Source organism: Coregonus lavaretus, assembly GCF_964263955.1.
Source record: "Coregonus lavaretus genome assembly, contig: HAP1_SCAFFOLD_351, whole genome shotgun sequence".
In the NCBI taxonomy this organism is placed as follows: Eukaryota; Metazoa; Chordata; class Actinopteri; order Salmoniformes; family Salmonidae; genus Coregonus; species Coregonus lavaretus.
Genome location: NW_028165496.1, coordinates 326,742 through 346,472, shown reverse-complemented (window position 1 = coordinate 346,472; position 19,731 = coordinate 326,742). Strand labels below are relative to the sequence as shown.

The 19,731-nt window shown below is 43.6% G+C and overlaps 1 pseudogene across 1 annotated transcript; it reads left to right on the top strand.

The window, feature by feature from the left end:
* The first annotated feature begins 9,635 nt into the window (after nt 1-9,635).
* Nucleotides 9,636-15,895, top strand: LOC311115788 (NACHT, LRR and PYD domains-containing protein 3-like; annotated as a pseudogene). The gene is made up of 10 exons: nt 9,636-9,723; nt 10,518-10,808; nt 11,267-13,182; nt 13,291-13,545; nt 13,726-13,899; nt 14,191-14,358; nt 14,501-14,671; nt 14,846-15,019; nt 15,176-15,222; nt 15,346-15,895. The product of its transcript is annotated as an NACHT, LRR and PYD domains-containing protein 3-like (transcript).
* The last annotated feature ends 3,836 nt before the right edge of the window (nt 15,896-19,731 follow it).

Here is a 19,731-nt window from a genome sequence, read left to right as displayed (position 1 = left end):
TGACTAAACCAGTTAGAATGTGGCAATCAGAGAGTGATATGAATTGGTTCATGGCAAAAACGTACTGCTCCTCCATGGAGAGTGATGAGGCCTTATTGATTATAAATGTTTGTTGGCCAAAACCCTGCAGAAAGAGCGAGGGTTACTGAGCACAGTACCCAACACCAGATGTCTACAGCAGTACATCTATCTTTTATTAATTCATGCTGGTAAAAGTTATCTAAATGGGAAGAATATACATTATACCTTACATAGAACAATGAAAATGCAGATGAGATTAATGAGATCTTAATTATGATGAGGAAGCAAGTCATCTTAGATTGTCGATAAATTGGTTGTATATCTAATAGATTCGATATGATCCAAGTAACGTTATTTTTCTCAAATGTCGAATGCGTGCAATATCGGTCATTCTCATTATGGGAAGACCTACTTACCTTACTGAGAACAATAAAAAATATTGATTGACTTGAATGAAGAATGCGCGTTTGCTATAGATGAAGTTGCATATTCAGGAGAAGGCACCACTACCACTAATTGCATTGGGGTGTTTCTGGACTGGCCGGTCAGCACGCTGTCCTTTTACAGCGTCTCCTCTGATGCTATGACACACCTGCACACGTACAATGACTTGTTCACTGGACCCCTTTACCCTGCATTCAATATTCACACTGAAGAGGAGCAGGAGGGGTCCATCAGATTGTTGTAACGTTCATTAAGGCCCTTCAATATTCACACTGAAGAGGAGAAGGAGGGGTCCATCAGATTGTTGTAATGTTCATTAAGGCCCTACAATATTCACACAGAAGAGGAGAAGGAGGGGTCCATCAGATTGTTGTAACGTTCATTTAGGGCCATGTCAAGGTTTAGAAGAAATGACTGTGATTATATCTTCTACTAATGACATTGTGTAGGTTTAGGGGGACCTCTGGTTTTCTACTGAAGGGGTTTGGCTGCTGTTGTAACCTGACTTCATTGTCCTTCGGTGTCTTAGTTCATGAATGATAGATGAAGATCCATTGGTAGCATGGTCATTTATATTTATTATGGATTCCCCATAGGCAGCAGCTACTCTTCCTGGGGTCCAGCAAAATAAAGGCAGTTATACATTTTAAAAACATGACAACAAACTTTACAATGCATTCATAACAGATTTCACAACATATTAAGTGTGTGCCCTCAGGCCTCTACTCTACTACCACATATCTAGAACACAAAATCCATGTGTACATGTGTGTATAGTGCGTACGTTATCATGAGTTTGTGTGCATGTGTCTATGTTTGTGTTGCTTCACAGTCCCCGCTGTTCCATAAGGTGTATTTTTGATCTGTTTTTAAATCTAATTTGACTGCTGGCATGAGGTACTTGATGTGGAATAGAGTTCCATGTAGTCATGGCTCTATATAGTACTGTGCTCCTCCCATAGTCTGTTCTGGACTTGGGGACTGTGAAGAGACCTCTGGTGGCATGTCTTGCGGGGTATGCATGTGTGTCCGATGCCATGTCAATACCTCTCACAAATACAAGTAGTGATGAAGTCAATCTCTCCTCCACTTTGAGCCAGGAGAGATTGACATGCATTTTATTAATGTTAGCTCTCTGTGTACATCCAGGGCCAGCCGTGCTGCCCTGTTCTGAGCCAATTGCAATTTTCCTAAGTGCCTCTTTGTGGCACCTGACTGCATGACTGAACAGTAGTCCAGGTGCGACAAAACTAGGGCCTGTAGGACCTGCCTTGTTGATGGTGCTGTTAAGAAGGAAGAGCAGCGCTTAATTATGGACATAGTTCTCCCCATCTTAGCTACTGTTGTATCAATATGCTTTGACCATGACAGTTTACAATCCAGGGTTACTCCAAGCAGTTTAGTCTCCTCAACTTGCTCAATTTCCACATAATTCCTTACAATATTTAGTTGAGGTTTAGGGTTTAGTGAATGATTTGTCCCAAATACAATGCTTTTAGTTTTTGAAATATTTAGGACTAACTTATTCCTTGCCACCCATTCTGAAACTAACTGCAGCTCTTTGTTAAGTGTTGCTGTCATTTCAGTCGCTGTGGTAGCTGACGTGTATAGTGTTGAGTCATTCGCATACACAGACACACTGGCTTTACTAAAGATTGAAAAAAGTAAGGGGCCTAGACAGCTGCCCTGGGGAATTCCTGATTCTACCTGGATTATGTTGAAGAGGCTTCCATTAAAGAACACCCTCTGTGTTCTGTTAGACAGGTAACTCTTCATCCACAATATAACAGGGGGTGTAAAGCCATAACACATACGTTTTTCCAGCAGCAGACTATGATCGATAACGTCAAAAGCCGCACTGAAGTCAAACAAAACAGCCCCCACAATCTTTTTATCATCAATTTCAGTCATTTGTGTAAGTGCTGTGTTTGTTGAATGTCCTTCCCTATAAGCGTGCTGAAAGTCTGTTGTCAATTTGTTTACTGTAAAATAGCATTTTATCTGGTCAATTACCATTTTTTCCAAAAGTTTACTAAGAGTTGGGAACAGGCTGATTGGTCGGCTATTTGAGCCAGTTAAGGGGGCTTTACTATTCTCAGGTAGGGGTATAAATGTTGCTTCCCTCCAGGCCTGAGGGCACACACTTTCTAGTAGGCTTAAATTGAAGATATGGCAAATAGGAGCGGCAATATCGACCTCTATTATCCTCAGTAATTTTCCATCCAAGTTGTCAGACCCCGGTGGCTTGTCATTGTTGATAGACAATAATACTTTTCCACACTTACTTTACGGAATTCAAAATTACAATGCTTGTCTTTCATAATTTGGTCAGATATACTTGGATGTATAGTGTCAGCGTTTGTTGTTGGCATGTCATGCCTAAGTTTGCTAATAATTAAAGTAGTTGGCAATATCAGTGGGTTTTGTGATGAATGAGCCATTGATTCAATGAAGGGAGCGGAGTTTGCCTTTTTGCCCAAAATGTCATTTAAGGTGCTCCAAAGCTTTTTACTATAATTCAATGTAATTTATCTTTGTTTCATAGTGTAGTTTCTTCTTTTTATTCAGTTCAGTCACATGATTTCTCAATTTGCAGTATGTTTGCCAATCGGTTGTACAGCCAGACCTATTTGCCATATCTTTTGCCTCATCCCTCTAAATTATACAATTTTTCAATTCCTCATCAATCCACGGGGATTTAACAGTTTTTACAGTCATTTTCTTAATGGGTGCATTCTTATTAGTAACTGAGATAAGCAATTTCAAAAATGTGTCAAGTGCAGTGTCTGTTTGCTCCTCAGTACACACCACGAACCAACAAATATTATTTACATCAGCAACATAGGAATCACTACAAAACTTATTGTATGACCTCTTACACACTATATTAGGCCCAGCCTTTGGAACTTTGGTTTTCCTAGATATGGCTACTATATTGTGATCACTACATCCGATGGATTTTGGATACTGCTTTCAAACAAATGTCTGCAGCATTAGTAAAGATGTGATCAATACATGTTGATGATTTCAGTTCCTGTACTGTTTGTAACTACCCTGGTAGGTTGATTGATAACCTGAACCAGGTTGCAGGCACTAGTTTACAGTTTGAAGCTTTCTCTTGAGTGGGCAGCCTGATGAAAGCCAGTCAATATTTAAATCACCCAGAAAGTATACCTCTCTATTGATATCACATACATTATCAAGCATTTCACACATGTTATCCAGATACTGACTGTTAGCATTTGGTGGTCTATAGCAGATACTGACTGTTAGCATTTGGTGGTCTAGGCAGGTGAACCTGTAGCCATATTACTTCAACAGTATTTAACATGAGATCCTCTCTAAGCTTTACAGGAATGTGGTTCTGAATATAGACAGCAACACCGCCCCGTTAGCATTTCTGTATTTTCTGTAAATGTAATAACCCTGTGTTGCTAACACTGTATCATCAAAGGTATTATCTAAGTGAGTTTCAGAGATTGTCAGAATATGAATGTCATCTGTTACTAGCAAATTATTGATTTCATGAACCTTGTTTCTTAAGCTACATATGTTAACTTGGGCTATTTTTAACACTTTTCTGGGATGCTTCATTCTTTTTCTTGCTTTACTGGGAAGCTTAGCAGAGGTAGACATATTCTGGTTATTTTTATTAGTGCAGGGTGAGCTGCACACAGTGGACTTCCTACTAGGGCACACCACCTCAGTGGCAATAGTATTACTCTGGTTCATAGGCATATGAGTACTGCATACAATAGCTGTAGGATCAGCAGAGGCATTCCGGGCAGTAAGAGGGACATAAATTAGGTTATTTACATTGTGTCTTCCAATGTCCCTAGGATAATGTACATTTCCTGAAGCATTATGACAACTCAGCGATCCACATGTACATATTACCTCAACTACCTCAACTAGCCGGTGCCCCCGCACATTGACTATGCAACGGTACCCCCCTGTATATATAGCCTCCCTACTGTCACTTTATTTTACTGTATATATAGCCTCCCTACTGTCACTTTATTTTACTTCTGCTCTTTTTTTCTCAACACTTTTTTGTTGTTGTTTTATTCTTACTTTTTTTGTTTAAAATAAATGCACTGTTGGTTAAGGGCTGTAAGTAAGCATTTCACTGTAATGTGTGCACCTGTTGTATTCGGCGCATGTGACCAATAAAATTTGATTTGATATGATTTGATTTGATTTGATTAAATGAGCTGGACTTGGGTCATTGATAAGTCATTGTCTCAACGCAGCCTTATAATGCTGTGAAATGATCCAGGAACCCAAATAATTTGGATGGATCCCATCCTCCTTATAATACAAGCTTTGTTTCCAGAAGGTATCAAAATGGTCAATAAATGATTCATGTAGGTACTGAACTGTCTGTCTGGTCTGTCTATTTAGGCGTAACGTCTCATCAATGCACAGTTAACGTTGATATATATCCATGACAACATGATGTTAAATTACTCCTATAGCGTATCATAACTTGCTATAAGAATTCATTAGAGCTCCATGCATTCCTAACAGCTCCATGCATTCCTAACAGCTCCATGCATTCCTAACAGCTCCCTGCATTCCTAACAGCTCCATGCATTCATAACAGCTCTATGCATTCCTAACAGCTCCCTGCATTCCTAACAGCTCCATGCATTCCTAACAGCTCCCTGCATTCCTAACAGCTCCATGCATTCCTAACAGCTCTATGCATTCCTAACAGCTCCCTGCATTCATTACAGCTCCATTCGTTTATAACAGCTCCATGCATTCATAACAGCTCTATGCATTCATAACAGCTACATGCAAATGTTATACATATGTACAGAATTGTGTAATAAATAATTGGTCATTTAGCAGACGCTCTTATCCAGAGCGACTTACAGGAGCAATTAGGGTTAAGTGCCTTGCTCAAGGGCACATCGACAGATTTTTCACCTAGTCGGCTCGGGGATTAGAACCAGCGACCTTTCGGTTACTGGCACAACGCTCTTAACCACTAAGCTACCTGCTGCCCTGAATTTAGTTTTTATTTAGTTGAACCTGCCAGACACCCGGATCGTTCTGTTCTGGTGTGTAGTCACTAGGAAACTAACAGAACCAAAACAGAGCCAATCGGAACAGGGAGGGAACTATCTGAATTCGTCTAATAGATACTCCTATTTTCATAGCCAATTCTTATTATTTTTTTGATGAAAAAAGGTTTGTCAGACTAATGAATACACCCCTTTTCTCTGAGCGGGAGGGGCGGGGAGTGGTGAGCTGATAAAGAGAGAGACAGAAAAGGAAACGGAAGTGAGACCTCAATGAACTAAGTAGAACGGACCCAGCTGCTATCATTGGTGTCTATGGGAGAGCCACCCCCTTCAGTAGATCGGACCGGCTGCTATCATTGGTGTCTATGGGAGAGCCACCCCCTTCAGTAGACCGGACCCGGCTGCTATCATTGGTGTCTATGGGAGAGCCACCCCCTTCAGTAGATCGGACCCGGCTGCTATCATTGGTGTCTATGGGAGAGCCAAACCCCTTCAGTAGACCGGGCCCGGCTGCTATCATTGGTGTCTATGGGAGAGCCACCCCCTTCAGTAGACCGGACCCGGCTGCTATCACTGGTGTCTATGGGAGAGCCACTCCCTTCAGTAGACTGTGGGATTATTTAAGATACTGTTCGAAGAGGTAGGGTTTCAGGTGCTTTCGAAAGAGTGACAGGGACTCTGCTGTCCTAGCTTCAGAGGGAAGCTGGTTCCAGCATTGGGGTGCCAGGACAGAGAAGAGCTTGGACTGGGCTGAGCGGGAGCTGCCCTCCCATAGGGGAGGGAGGGCCAAAAGACCAGAGGTGGCAGAACAGAGTTCTTGGGTTGGGGTGTAGGGTTTGAGCAGAGCCTGAAGGTAGGGAGGGGCAGTTCCTCTTGCTGCTCCGTAGGCAAGTACCATGGTCTTGTAGTGGATGAGAGCTTCGACTGGAAGCCAGTGGAGTGTGCGGAGGAGCAGGGTGACAGGAGAGATCTTGGGAAGGTTGAAAACCAGGCAGGCTGCTGCGTTCTGGATAAATTGGTTTGATGGCACAAGTGCCTGGATTAGTACATGGCCAAAAGAAGAAACAGGACTCAGTGTTGACCTGGAGTGAACTGAAGGGGGCGCTATCCAGTAAGAAACAGAAGAGAAGCATCATTCTTCCTACTCTGGACAAACTGTCAGTGGAGATCCTAAAGAGGGAGGTCCTTACTCCCAAGAAGAGGTTTTCATTGGCCGGGAAGAGGACGGAGTCACCCTCAATCAAGAGGCTGTCATTGGGTAACTCTAGGAAGGAGTCTGTGTCACTGAAGAGTCTCTCTCCGGGTAAGAGGAAGAAAGAGGTGAAGAAAGGAGAACTGAAGATATTCTCTCTGGGTTACATTGGAAAGGAATCACCTTCACCACCACCCAGAAATATATTCTCTCTGGTTAACATCAAGAAGGAATCACCTCCTCCACCAACCAAAAATAGACTACATGGCCAAAAGTATGTGGACACCTGCTCGTCAAACATCTCATTCCAAAATCATGGGCATTAATATGGAATTGGTCCCCATTTGCAGCTATAACAGCCTCCACTCTTCTGGGAAGGCTTTCCACTAGATGTTGGAACATTGCTGCTGGGACTTGCTTCCATTCAGCCACAAGAGCATTAGTGAGATCGGGCACTGATGTTGGGCGATTAGGCCTGTCTCGCAGTCGGCGTTCCAATTCATCCCAAAGGTGTTCGAAGGGGGTTGAGTTCAGGGCTCTGTGCAGGCCAGTCAAGTTCTTCCACACCGATCTCTAAACACCATTTCTGTATGGACCTCGCTTTTTTCACGGGGGCATTGTCATGCTGAAACAGGAAAGGGCCTTCCCCAAACTGTTGCCACAAAGTTGGAAGCACAGAATGGTCTAGAATGTCATTGTATGCTATAGCGTTAAGATTTCCCTTCACTGGAACTAAGGAGCCTGAACCATGAAAAACAGCCCCAGACCATTATTCCTCCTCCACCACCACCACCCAAAAATATATTTCCCAAATTAACATCAAGGAGTCAAATCCCAAAGATTATACCTGGCAAATGTTAATCCCTTAATTTAAACATGACCTAGGCCCTAGACAGACAGAGAGAGAGATAGATGGACAGACAGAGAGAGAGAGAGAGACAGACAGACAGATGGACAGACAGAGACAAACAGCTTCAGACAGACACACACACACACACACACACACACACACACAGCTTTGTAATACAAGCTAAGACACGCCTCTCTGCCTATTTGTTTGAATTTATTTCTATCCAATCACCAAGCCTGTTAGAACAGAACCGTTGCCAAAGGTTATGAAACTTTGCGGTTAACAGGAAGGAGCCTACCCTACAACGCCCAGAGTAGACAGAACAACAAGACAACTTACATGCGGTACGTGTCGTCTTTTTAGGGATTCAAAGCTCTATATAACCGTTATATAGATATGTGTTACATCCTACCCAGTGTTGTACATTTGTCTTTTACCTTTTCTGTTTATGTGTTGAGTTTCAAAGAACTGTCTGCTTTGATACACGGTGTATCGCTCTTATCGTGGTCAGGTCGTTATTGTTAAAGAAAATGTGTAAACTGGGTAGTTCGAGCCCTGAATGCTGATTGGCTGAAAGCCATGGTATATGAGACCGTATACCACGGGTATGACAAAACACTTATTTTTACTGTTCTAATTATGTTGGTAACCATTTTACAATAGCAATAAGGCACCTCTGGGGTTTGTGGTATATCGGCCATATACCACACCCCCTTGGACCTTATTGCTTAAGTATACTCAATGACGTACCTGGTTAAATAAGAGCAAATAAAATACATTTACTACGGCATCGTTCTGTAAATCAACTAGTATCCTATGTATCCTACATGTATTCTACATGTTTTTTAAAAATATTTATATTTTTACGTCATTTAGCAGACACTCTTATCCAGAGCGACTTACAGTTAGTGCATACATTATTATTTTTTATTTATTTTCATACTGGCCCCCCGTGGGAATCGAACACACAACACTGGCGTTGCAAACGCCATGCTCTACCAACTGAGCTACCTCCCTGCCGGCCATTCCCTCCCCTACCCTGGACGACGCTGGGCCAATTGTGCGCCGCCCCATTGGTCTCCCGGTTGCGGCCGGCTACAGCAGAGCCTGGATTCGAACCAGGATCTCTAGTGGATCAGCCTTAGACCACTGCGCCACTCGGGAGAAGCGCATGGCCTTATATATTGAATATCCCAATGATGAAGAGAGAGAGAAAGAAAAACAGACAGACTGATGGACAGAGAGAGACAGACTAACAGACAGACTGACTGACAGATAGACAGACTGACAGACAACAGACAGACTGACAGACAGACTAACAGACTGACAGACAGAAAAATCAACTTCATTAATTAATTCATGCTTTAAATACAAAGTATATAAAACAGACAGACAGACTGATAGACTGACTGACAGAAAAATCAACATGTTTTTAAAAATATTTATATATTTTATTTTTGAATATCCCTACTATGAAGAGAGAGAGAAAGAAACACATACAGACAGATGGATGGACAGAGAGACAGACCGACAGACAGACTGATAGAAAAATCAACTTTATTAATACATTTGTGCTTTAAATACAAAGTATATAAAACAGACAGACAGACACAGTTTTGTATTATAAACTAAGACACGCCTCTCTGACTATTCCTTTGAATTAATTTCTATCCAGTCACCAAACCCTGTCAGTACAGAGATGATGAAACTTTGCGGTTAACTGCAAAGTTCAGGAAGTTAACATTGCCAATTTAGCGACTTTGTCGCTATATTTAGCGAGTATTCAGAGCAGAAGATGTTCACCACTCCGCGTCCAGACTGCAAATGAATCGCGCATGCGAGAAGCCGCCGCTGGCTGATCCCGCCCTTATTTTTTTGTGGTCCATTTAGATTGTTAATGTAGATTGTATACAAAAAAAATTCTCTCTCACGAAGTTATTCCTCTCTCCTACAGCGTCCATCACAATTACAAGCGCATGACCAATGATGCAAATTGAGTGTTGACGTAATTTAGCGACTTCTAGTGACTTTTAGGACAGCCAATAGCTACTTTACTTACTGAGGAGTTGGCAACACTGAGGAAGTATCCTCCTCTACAACGCCCAGAACATGAAACAGACCAAAGAAAGTAGGAGGAAGAAAGAGCACCATTGTAGACGGCACAACAAGACAACTTACATGCGGTAAGTGTCGTCTTTTTAGGGATTCAAAGCTCTATATAACCGTTATATAGATATGTTTTACATCCTACCGAGTGTTGTGCATGAGTTTTTTTCGTTTTCTGTTTATGTGTTGAGTTTTAAAGAATTGTCTGCTTTGCTGCACGGTGTCTCGCTCTTATCGTGGTCAGGTTGTTATTGTTAAAGAAAATGTATACTCAATGGCGTACCTGGTTAAATAAAATAAATATACTAGGGAATCTTTCTGTAAGTCAACTATGTATCCTTTGTGATGACCATTCTAGCCTTCTGTGGTTATGGCATAGGACTACAATACTGATACCGAATTGAGACTGTACTGAGGGCAAAAGGGGGTACAACTCAATATTAGGAAGGTGTTCTGAGGGCAAAAGGGGGTACAACTCAATATTAGGAAGGTGTACTGAGGGCAAAAGGGGGTACAACTCAATATTAGGAAGGTGTTCTGAGGGCAAAAGGGGGTACAACTCAATATTAGGAAGGTGTTCTGAGGGCAAAAGGGGTGTAACTCAATATTAGGAAGGTGTTCTGAGGGCAAAAGGGGTGCAACTCAATATTAGGAAGGTGTTCTGAGGGCAAAAGGGGGTGCAACTCAATATTAGGAAGGTGTTCTGAGGGCAAAAGTGGTGCAACTCAATATTAGGAAGGTGTTCTGACGGCAAAAGGGGGTGTAACTCAATATTAGGAAGGTGTTCTGAGGGCAAAAGGGGGTGTAACTCAATGTAAGGAAAGTGTTCAGTGTATATTGTCTGTTCTCTCTTTGCTTCTGGCTCTCTCAGGGGGAGGAGACTGACTGTCTTATATCATGGATCAGACTCCTCAGTCCCTCGTTCCAGCCCAGGACTCTGGTCCGCTGTCCTCCATTACGGCTCAGCCTGCCCCACCACAGTCCTCCATTACGGCTCAGCCTGCCCCACCACAGTCCTCCATTACGGCTCAGCCTGCCCCACCACAGTCCTCCATTACAGCTCAGGGTGGTTCTGTTGTTGTTGCACCCCAACTTGTTGGCTGCAATCTCGGAGGTTCAGTTTATGAAAACATCAGTGTTACTATGCCTTCACATGGTGCTGGTAAGACAATTCTTTATTGTTATTTTTGTTATAATAGAAAATAATGCAAAAAAACAAAACAAATTATTACAGAAATGTTGATTAGTTAATATGCAGTGTCCCTGTCAAATAATACTATACAATTAAGCATATATTTTTTGTTTTGATAGGGTACGACAGTTGAACTAAGCTCATGAGGTATTTGTAAGTTGTATTCTTCAAGAATCAAATGGGTACACAGTATATAATTAATTTTAAAGTAAAAAAATGGATGTACCAGTTGTAGATTAACACACACACACAGACTCATAAAAGTCTGAAAAAAAAAAATATGGCACGCCCATGCAGGAAATCGGACTTTGAAACCAGTAACTGAAAGTATTGTGTTCGTTACGGTACTGAATACTGCAGATAAAAAAACAGAAGTAAAGATATATTTTATGCATCCCACAACACTATCAATGTTCTTTCCTCATTAGATGAAGATCTGCAAAAAGTCAAGGGCAAACACAAGTCCAACATGAAGAAGAAGTTTGGGAGCATCTTTGAGAGGCTTGGAAAACGGGGAAACCCAACATTGCTGGACAATATTTACACCGAGCTCTACATCACAACTGGGGAGAGTGAAGGGGTTAATAAAGAGCATGAGGTATGGCAGATTGAAGATACGGCTCGGACCAAAGCATTTCAAGACCATGCAATCAACTGCAATGACATCTTTAAATCTTTAGACCCTAAGACAGAGGAACATAATGACAAATCCCAATCCAAACAAGCGGTACCCGTCAGAACTGTGCTGACAAAGGGAATCGCTGGCATTGGAAAAACGGTCTCAGTGCAGAAGTTCATCCTTGACTGGGCAGAAGGAATAGCCAATCGGGATGTAGATTTTGTCTTCGCACTTCCATTCAGGGACTTGAATTTCATCAAAGATGACTACAATCTCTTGGCGCTCCTGAGTGACTTCCACCCTGAACTAACAGATATCAAGGATGCAAAGAAGGTGGTCGACTGCAAAGTCGTGTTCATCTTGGATGGTCTGGATGAAAGCCAACTTCCACTGGATTTCCATAACAACAAGAGGTTGTCTAATGTAACCAAGACAACATCAGTGGACGTGCTGCTGACAAACCTCATCAAGGGGAATCTGATTCCTTCTGCTCTCCTCTGGATAACCTCCCGACCAGCAGCAGTTGATAAGATACCCTCCGACTGTTTTGACCGTGTAACAGAAGTTCGGGGATTCAACGACCCACAGAAAGAAGAATACTTCAAGAAGAGATTCAGTGATGATGAGAACCTGTCCAGCAAAATCATCTCACACATAAAGACATCGAGGAGTCTCTTCATCATGTGCCACATTCCAGTCTTCTGTTGGATTACTGCCATGGTTCTTGGGAAAATGTTGAGTGAAAATGACCATGGAAAAGTCCCTAAAACTCTGACTGAGATGTACATTCGTTTCCTTCTCACTCTGACAAGCATGAAGAACAAGAAATATAATGGGAAAAACGAACCAGATCCTCGTATTCTGTCAGAGTCTGACGTACAGATAATTCTGAAGCTTGGAAAACTAGCCTTCCAAAACTTGGAAAAGAGCAATCTGGTGTTTTCTGAAGACGATCTGAGAGGGTGTGGCATTGATGTCAAAGAAGGCTTCTTGCTCTCAGGGATGTGCACAGAGCTCTTCAGAGAGGAGGACCCAATGTTTAGAGCAAACAAGTACAGCTTTGTGCATCTCAGCATTCAGGAGTTCTTCGCTGCACTCTATGTTGCCTACCTCTTTGTCAGTGAAAATGTCAACCCCGTTTGCATCAAGAGAGAACAGGCTACCAAGATCGAATTACGGGTATTTTGGAGAAGGTGATGACTAAGATTACAGGCCACAACCCAGAGGTTCTCAGCAGCAGCAGAAAACACTGCATGACTTGCAGAGGAGTGCGGTGGATGAAGCTTTGAAGAGCAAGACCGGTCATCTAGACCTCTTCCTCCGCTTCCTTCTGGGCATCTCACTGGAGTTCAATCAGATCCTCTTGAAATGCCTACAGCTCCAGACATAGGGAGACAAAGAGAGTATCCAGAATACCATCCAATACATCAAAGACAAGCTCTCAGACGAAAAACAAAGACAATATCCCTCCCCAGAGAGGTGCATCAATCTCTTCCACTGTTTGATTGAGTTGAACGATACCTCATTTGTAAATGAAATTCAAAGGTTCTTGACATCCAAAAACCCTGCTGAGAAGAAGCTGACGCCTGCACAGTGCTCGGCGATGGCATACGTACTCTTGATGTCAGAGGAAGTGTTGGACAAACTGGACGTGAGAGAGTACAACACGTCAGATGAGGGGCGTAAGAGGCTGGTCCCTGCTGTTCGATGCTGCCGAAAGGCTATGTGAGTTGAAGTGTTGATATGTACAGTATGTCACTGTATGTCTTACAGCCATTTAATTAGTCCTATACTACATCCACATCTCCCATAATAAACGTCTCTCCTCTGTAGACTAGCGGACTGCCGCCTTACAACGAGTTGCTGTGAAACGGTGGCATCTGCACTACAGCTGCCCGACTCCCAGCTGAGAGAGCCGGACCTCAGCGGCAACGCCCTGTTGGACCTGAAGTCCCTCTCTGTTGGACTGAGGAGTCCCAACTGCCGACTGGAGTCACTTAACCTTAGCCATATCAACATGGGAAGATCGGGACCAGAGCTTCTAAAGGCTGTGCTGATGGGTGCTCACAGCCAGCCACTTGTGTTGAGGTGAGTGCTATGCCTGGAACAACACACAGCAGAACACTTTTCAACAGTCAGTAACCTTCAAAATCTACTCTGGCAAAGAAAACAAGCAATAAATATAATGATAAACAACTTTAAATGACGGTGGTATGCATGTTGGCAAGTTTGAACAATTCAATAATTTTTTTGGGTTGTTTCACACAGACTCACCAGTTGTGATCTCAAAGATGACATTTGTGAAACCGTTGCCTCGGCTCTCCAGGCAGCTGGCTCATGTCTGACAGAGCTGGATCTCAGCTACAACAAACTGACAGACACAGGGGTGAAGCAGATCTCCAGTGGTCTTATGAGTCCACACTGTAACCTGAAGATACTGAGGTGAGTAATGAACATGTTTAAAGGGGAAGGTCAGGATCAATAGAAGGGAAATGCCTGCAATTTTCAAAATTGTCAAATCAACTCCATATGTGGTTTGACATTAGGTGATTTGTTCATTTATGTAAAAACATTGCACACATGCCCCTATCACTTACCATTGATTGTTAGCTAGCTTCTTAGTCCAGGATTTGGCTTAATGTGTCTTGAAACTGGCCCTATAGGTTAATGTATTCTTGATTAATGACAGCTCCCCTTTACATTTAGTTAATACATTTTTTTCATGTTGGACAGACTGACTGGTTGTGGGGTTACAGAGGAGTCCTGTGGAAGTTTGTCCTCTGCTATAGCAGTCTCTCAGCTCGAGGAACTACGTCTGGGCTGCAACAAACTGGGCGACTCTGGAGTAAAGCTGCTGTCTGCTGGACTGATGGATCCACACTGTCAGATACAGACTCTGGGGTGAGAAATAAACCGTTATGTTTAATCTTCCACATGTTACAGTAGAAGAAACCTTTTATTACCGCATTGTTAAAACTATACCGTAACAATGGAAACACCAAGAGAACGTAGCGTTAAATTCTCTCCCTTTTTCCCTCCCAAGGCTAAGGGAGTGTAATCTCTCCAGACGTTCCTGTGTCTCCCTGGCTCCTGTCCTGTGGTCATACTCAGTACTGAGAGAGCTGGACCTGAGAGACAACAGCCTGTGGTACTCTGGAATGAGGCTCCTCTCTGCTGGACTGAGGAACCCCAACTGTGCCTTACAGACTCTTAGGTAGATTACACATTTGATATTGTGAAAGCATACTGTAAACTTCAGAAAACAGTCAAATAGGAATGATTGAACTAGTGAACTGCACTGCACTTAAATGGAATTTAAACGTTTTAACTTAAAAAATATATACTCTAGCAGTTGTTCATTGTTTTATGCTGTCTCTTCTCTCTGTAGGCTTTCTGGTTGTCTAGTCACAGAGAAAGGCTGTACGTTTCTTGCCTCTGCTCTGGAGTCAAATCCCTCCCACCTGAAAGAACTGGACCTGAGCTTCAATCACCCAGGAGACTCCGGAGTGAAGCTGCTCTCTGCTAGACTGGAGGATCCACACTGTAGACTGGAGAAACTCAGGTAAAAGGACATTTAGTTGATTTGACTTTTGCTTCTGTTAACACCTCATTGCTCAATGGGCTTTCAAGACTCTAGTTTATATAGTGAAATCATCAAGGTAATCTCCACTGTAATCAGGTTCAATAGGCCCTACATGACTCTTTCTTTGTCCCACAGTTTGGACCATGGTGGAGAGTCCAGAATCAAACCAGGCCTGAGGAAATGTGAGTCATCAAACTACATTTAGGAAAAGAAAGCTGGCTTTTTAAGCACCTAAACTTTTATAAGCAAATTGTGAAAATAACATAAAACACATGTTTCTGTTTTTCTGCCTTGTCTTGCTACAGATGCCTGCCAGCTCAAGCTGAACGATATGTCAGCAGATAGTGACCTGACTCTGTCCGAGGACAACACGAGGGTGGTGAGGAGAACACAGGTTAACCGATATCCTTATTTGGATTTCTCTGATTCAGATGACTCAGATCGGACAAAAAAGTTGGATAAGTGGGCCAAAGTACGCTGCAGGGAGCCCCTGTCTGATGGTCGTTTCTACTGGCAGGTTGAATGGACTGGCTGGGTTGACATTGGGGTGACAAATACATCCAGATCGGTTACTGAGAAGAAGAGGTCTTGGGGGCTTTTCTGCTGCAATGAACAGTACACATTTATTCATAATATCAGGATCTCAGTTGTGCCAGTACCCAGGCCGGACACAAAGTGTATAGGAGTGTATCTGGACTTTCCGGCCGGCGCTCTGTCCTTTTACAGCGTCTCCTCTGGTACACTGACCCACCTGTACACATTCCACACCACGTTCACTGAGCCCCTTTACCCTAGTTCAAAATCATGTGTGATGAGAGGGAGATATTTGGCTCAGTTAAAATCCAAACTCTGTGAATGAAAGCAGCCATCACCAGAGTAACTGACAGACACATTTTTAATTTAATTTTATTTCTGTAAATAGATTTAGTCTGTTTTTTGGGGGGAGATTTTAATTGAACTTTATTGATATCCAGGTGGGAAATCGAAATGGTATAGTCACACATGTCTCTGTCTGATATCAAGTGATGAAGATGACATCCACCTGTCTCATCAAACACATCATCACTCAGTGATGACATCAACCTGTCTCATCACAAATACACCTTCACTCAGAGAGATGACATCCACCTGTCTCATCACAAATACACCTTCACTCAGAGAGATGACATTTACATTTTAGTCATTTAGCAGACGCTCTTATCCAGAGCGACTTACAGTTAGCACATACATTATTTTATCGAACCCACAACCCTGGCGTTGCAAACGCCATGCTCTACCAACTGAGCTACATCCCCTGCCGGCCATTCCCTCCCCTACCCTGGACGACGCTGGGCCAATTGTGCGCCGCCCCATGGGTCTCCCGGTTGCAGCCGGCTACGACAGAGCCTGGATTCGAACCAGGATCTCTAGTGGCACACTAGACCACTGCGCCACTCGGCAGGTGACATCCACCTGTCTCATCACAAATACACCTTCACTCAGAGAGATGACATCCACCTGTCTCATCACAAATACACCTTCACTTAGAGAGAGGACAATGATGTTTTGATTAGAAAATGTTAGGTAATAAACGTAATAAATATTTACCATTCACACATCATTCAGCTTTGGGTGGAAATGGTCTTTGGAAGTTGTTTGTTTATATTTTTATTATTGTATTATTGTTGTTGTTATAGTTATGTTTGATTATTAATATGTTTTTAATGATTAATTTGTGTAAAAGGGGGGGGGGGGGGGGGTGATACTACAGAGTGATAGAGGAAAGAGAGAGAGCAAGGGAGGGAGGAGGGGGAGAAAGGGAGAGTGAAAGAGGGAGGAGGGGGAGAAAGGGAGAGTGATAGAGGAAAGAGCAAGGGAGGGAGGAGGGGGAGAAAGGGAGAGTGATAGAGGGAAGAGCGAGGGAGGGAGGAGGGGGAGAAAGGGAGAGTGATAGAGGGAAGAGCGAGGGAGGGAGGAGGGGGAGAAAGGGAGAGTGATAGAGGAAAGAGCGTGGGAGGGGGAGAAAGGGAGAGTGATAGAGGGAAGAGCGTGGGAGGGAGGAGGGGGAGAAAGGGAGAGTGATAGAGGGAAGAGCGAGGGAGGGAGGAGGGGAGAAAGGGAGAGTGATAGAGGGAAGAGCGAGGGAGGGAGGAGGGGGAGAAAGGGAGAGTGAGAGAGGAAAGAGTGTGGGAGGGAGGAGGGGGAGAAAGGGAGAGTGATAGAGGGAAGAGCATGGGAGGGAGGAGGGGGAGAAAGGGAGAGTGATAGAGGGAAGAGCGTGGGAGGGAGGAGGGGGGAGAAAGGGAGAGTGATAGAGGGAAGAGCGAGGGGGGGAGAAAGGGAGAGTGATAGAGGGAAGAGCGTGGGAGGGAGGAGGGGGAGAAAGGGAGATTGATAGAGGGAAGAGCGAGGGAGGGAGGAGGGGGAGAAAGGGAGAGTGATAGAGGAAAGAGCGTGGGAGGGAGGAGGGGGAGAAAGGGAGAGTGATAGAGGGAAGAGCGAGGGAGGGAGGAGGGGGAGAAAGGGAGAGTGATAGAGGGAAGAGCGAGGGAGGGAGGAGGGGGAGAAAGGGAGAGTGATAGAGGAAAGAGCGTGGGAGGGGGAGAAAGGGAGAGTGATAGAGGGAAGAGCGTGGGAGGGAGGAGGGGGAGAAAGGGAGAGTGATAGAGGGAAGAGCGAGGGAGGGAGGAGGGGAGAAAGGGAGAGTGATAGAGGGAAGAGCGAGGGAGGAGGGGTGGATGATACTTTAGAGCAGGGGTGGGCAAACTTTGTCTCAGATAAAAATAAAAGTTGTTCGATTTGTCTCATCAAAATCAATTTGAGGGACGGAAAAAAGGGCATTTATTTGAAAATATAAAATCTATATAATATATATATAAAATATAAAGCTCCGTTATACTTTCTATCTAGCATCTAGTTGAAGACGTTCAAGAATGGCCTGGAGTGTTTTCCTCCTCCTCCTCCTACCCTATCCTCCTCTTCCTCCCCTATCCTCCTCCTCCTATTCCCCTATCCTCCTCCTCCCCTATCCTCCTCCTCCTCTGTCCTCCTCCCCTTCCCTCCTCCTCCTCCTCCTCCCCTATCCTCCTCCTCCTCCCCTATCCTCCTCTGGTTTATGTGAATGTGTGTGGGTTTTGTGTCAGTGTAGTGTGTGAGTGAGTGTGTATATAGTCTGCATACACAGTATAGTCCAGTCAGTGTGTATATAGTGTGTATATATAGTCTAGTGAGTGTATATATAGTCTAGTGAGTGTGTATATAGTGTGTATATATAGTCAAGTGTGTGTGTATATAGTGTGCATATAGTCAAGTGAGTGTGTATATAGTCTAGTCAGTGTGTGTATATAGTGTGTATATATAGTCTAGTGAGTATGTATATAACAAAGTACAGTGGGGAAAAAAAGTGTTTAGTCAGCCACCAATTGTGCAAGTTCTCCCACTTAAAAAGATGAGAGAGGCCTGTAATTTTCATCATAGGTACACGTCAACTATGACAGACAAATTGAGGAAAAAAAATCCAGAAAATCCCATTGTAGGATTTTTAATGAATTTATTTGCAAATTATGGTGGAAAATAAGTATTTGGTCACCTACAAACAAGCAAGATTTCTGGCTCTCACAGACCTGTAACTTCTTCTTTCAGAGGATTCTCTGTCCTCCACTCGTTACCTGTATTAATGGCACCTGTTTGAACTTGTTATCAGAAAAAAATACACCTGTCCACAACCTCAAACAGTCACACTCCAAACTTCACAATGGCCAAGACCAAAGAGCTGTCAAAGGACACCAAAAACAAAATTGTAGACCTGCACCAGGCTGGGAAGACTGAATCTGCAATAGGTAAGCAGCTTGGTTTGAAGAAATCAACTGTGGGAGCAATTATTAGGAAATGGAAGACATACAAGACCACTGATAATCTCCCTCGATCTGGGGCTCCACGCAAGATCTCACCCCGTGGGGTCAAAATGATCACAAGAACGGTGAGCAAAAATCCCAGAACCACACGGGGGGACCTAGTGAATGACCTGCAGAGAGCTGGGACCAAAGTAACAAAGCCAACCATCAGTAACACACTACGCCGCCAGGGACTCAAATCCTGCAGTGCGAGACGTGTCCCCCTGCTTAAGCCAGTACATGTCCAGGCCCGTCTGAAGTGCATTTGGATGATCCAGAAGAGGATTGGGAGAATGTCATATGGTCAGATGAAACCAAAATATAACTTTTTGGTAAAAACTCAACTCGTCATGTTTGGAGGACAAAGAATGCTGAGTTGCATCCAAAGAACACCATACCTACTGTGAAGCATGGGGGTGGAAACATCATGCTTTGGGGCTGTTTTTCTGCAAAGGGACCAGGACGACTGATCCGTGTAAAGGAAAGAATGAATGGGGCCATGTATCGTGAGATTTTGAGTGAAACCCTCCTTCCATCAGCAAGGGCATTGAAGATGAAACGTGGCTGGGTCTTTCAGCATGACAATGATCCCAAACACACCGCCCGGGCAACGAAGGAATGGCTTCGTAAGAAGCATTTCAAGGTCCTGGAGTGGCCTAGCCAGTCTCCAGATCTCAACCCCATAGAAAATCTTTGGAGGGAGTTGAAAGTCTGTGTTGCCCAGCGACAGCCCCAAAACATCACTGCTCTAGAGGAGATCTGCATGGAGGAATGGGACAAAATACCAGCAACAGTGTGTGAAAACCTTGTGAAGACTTA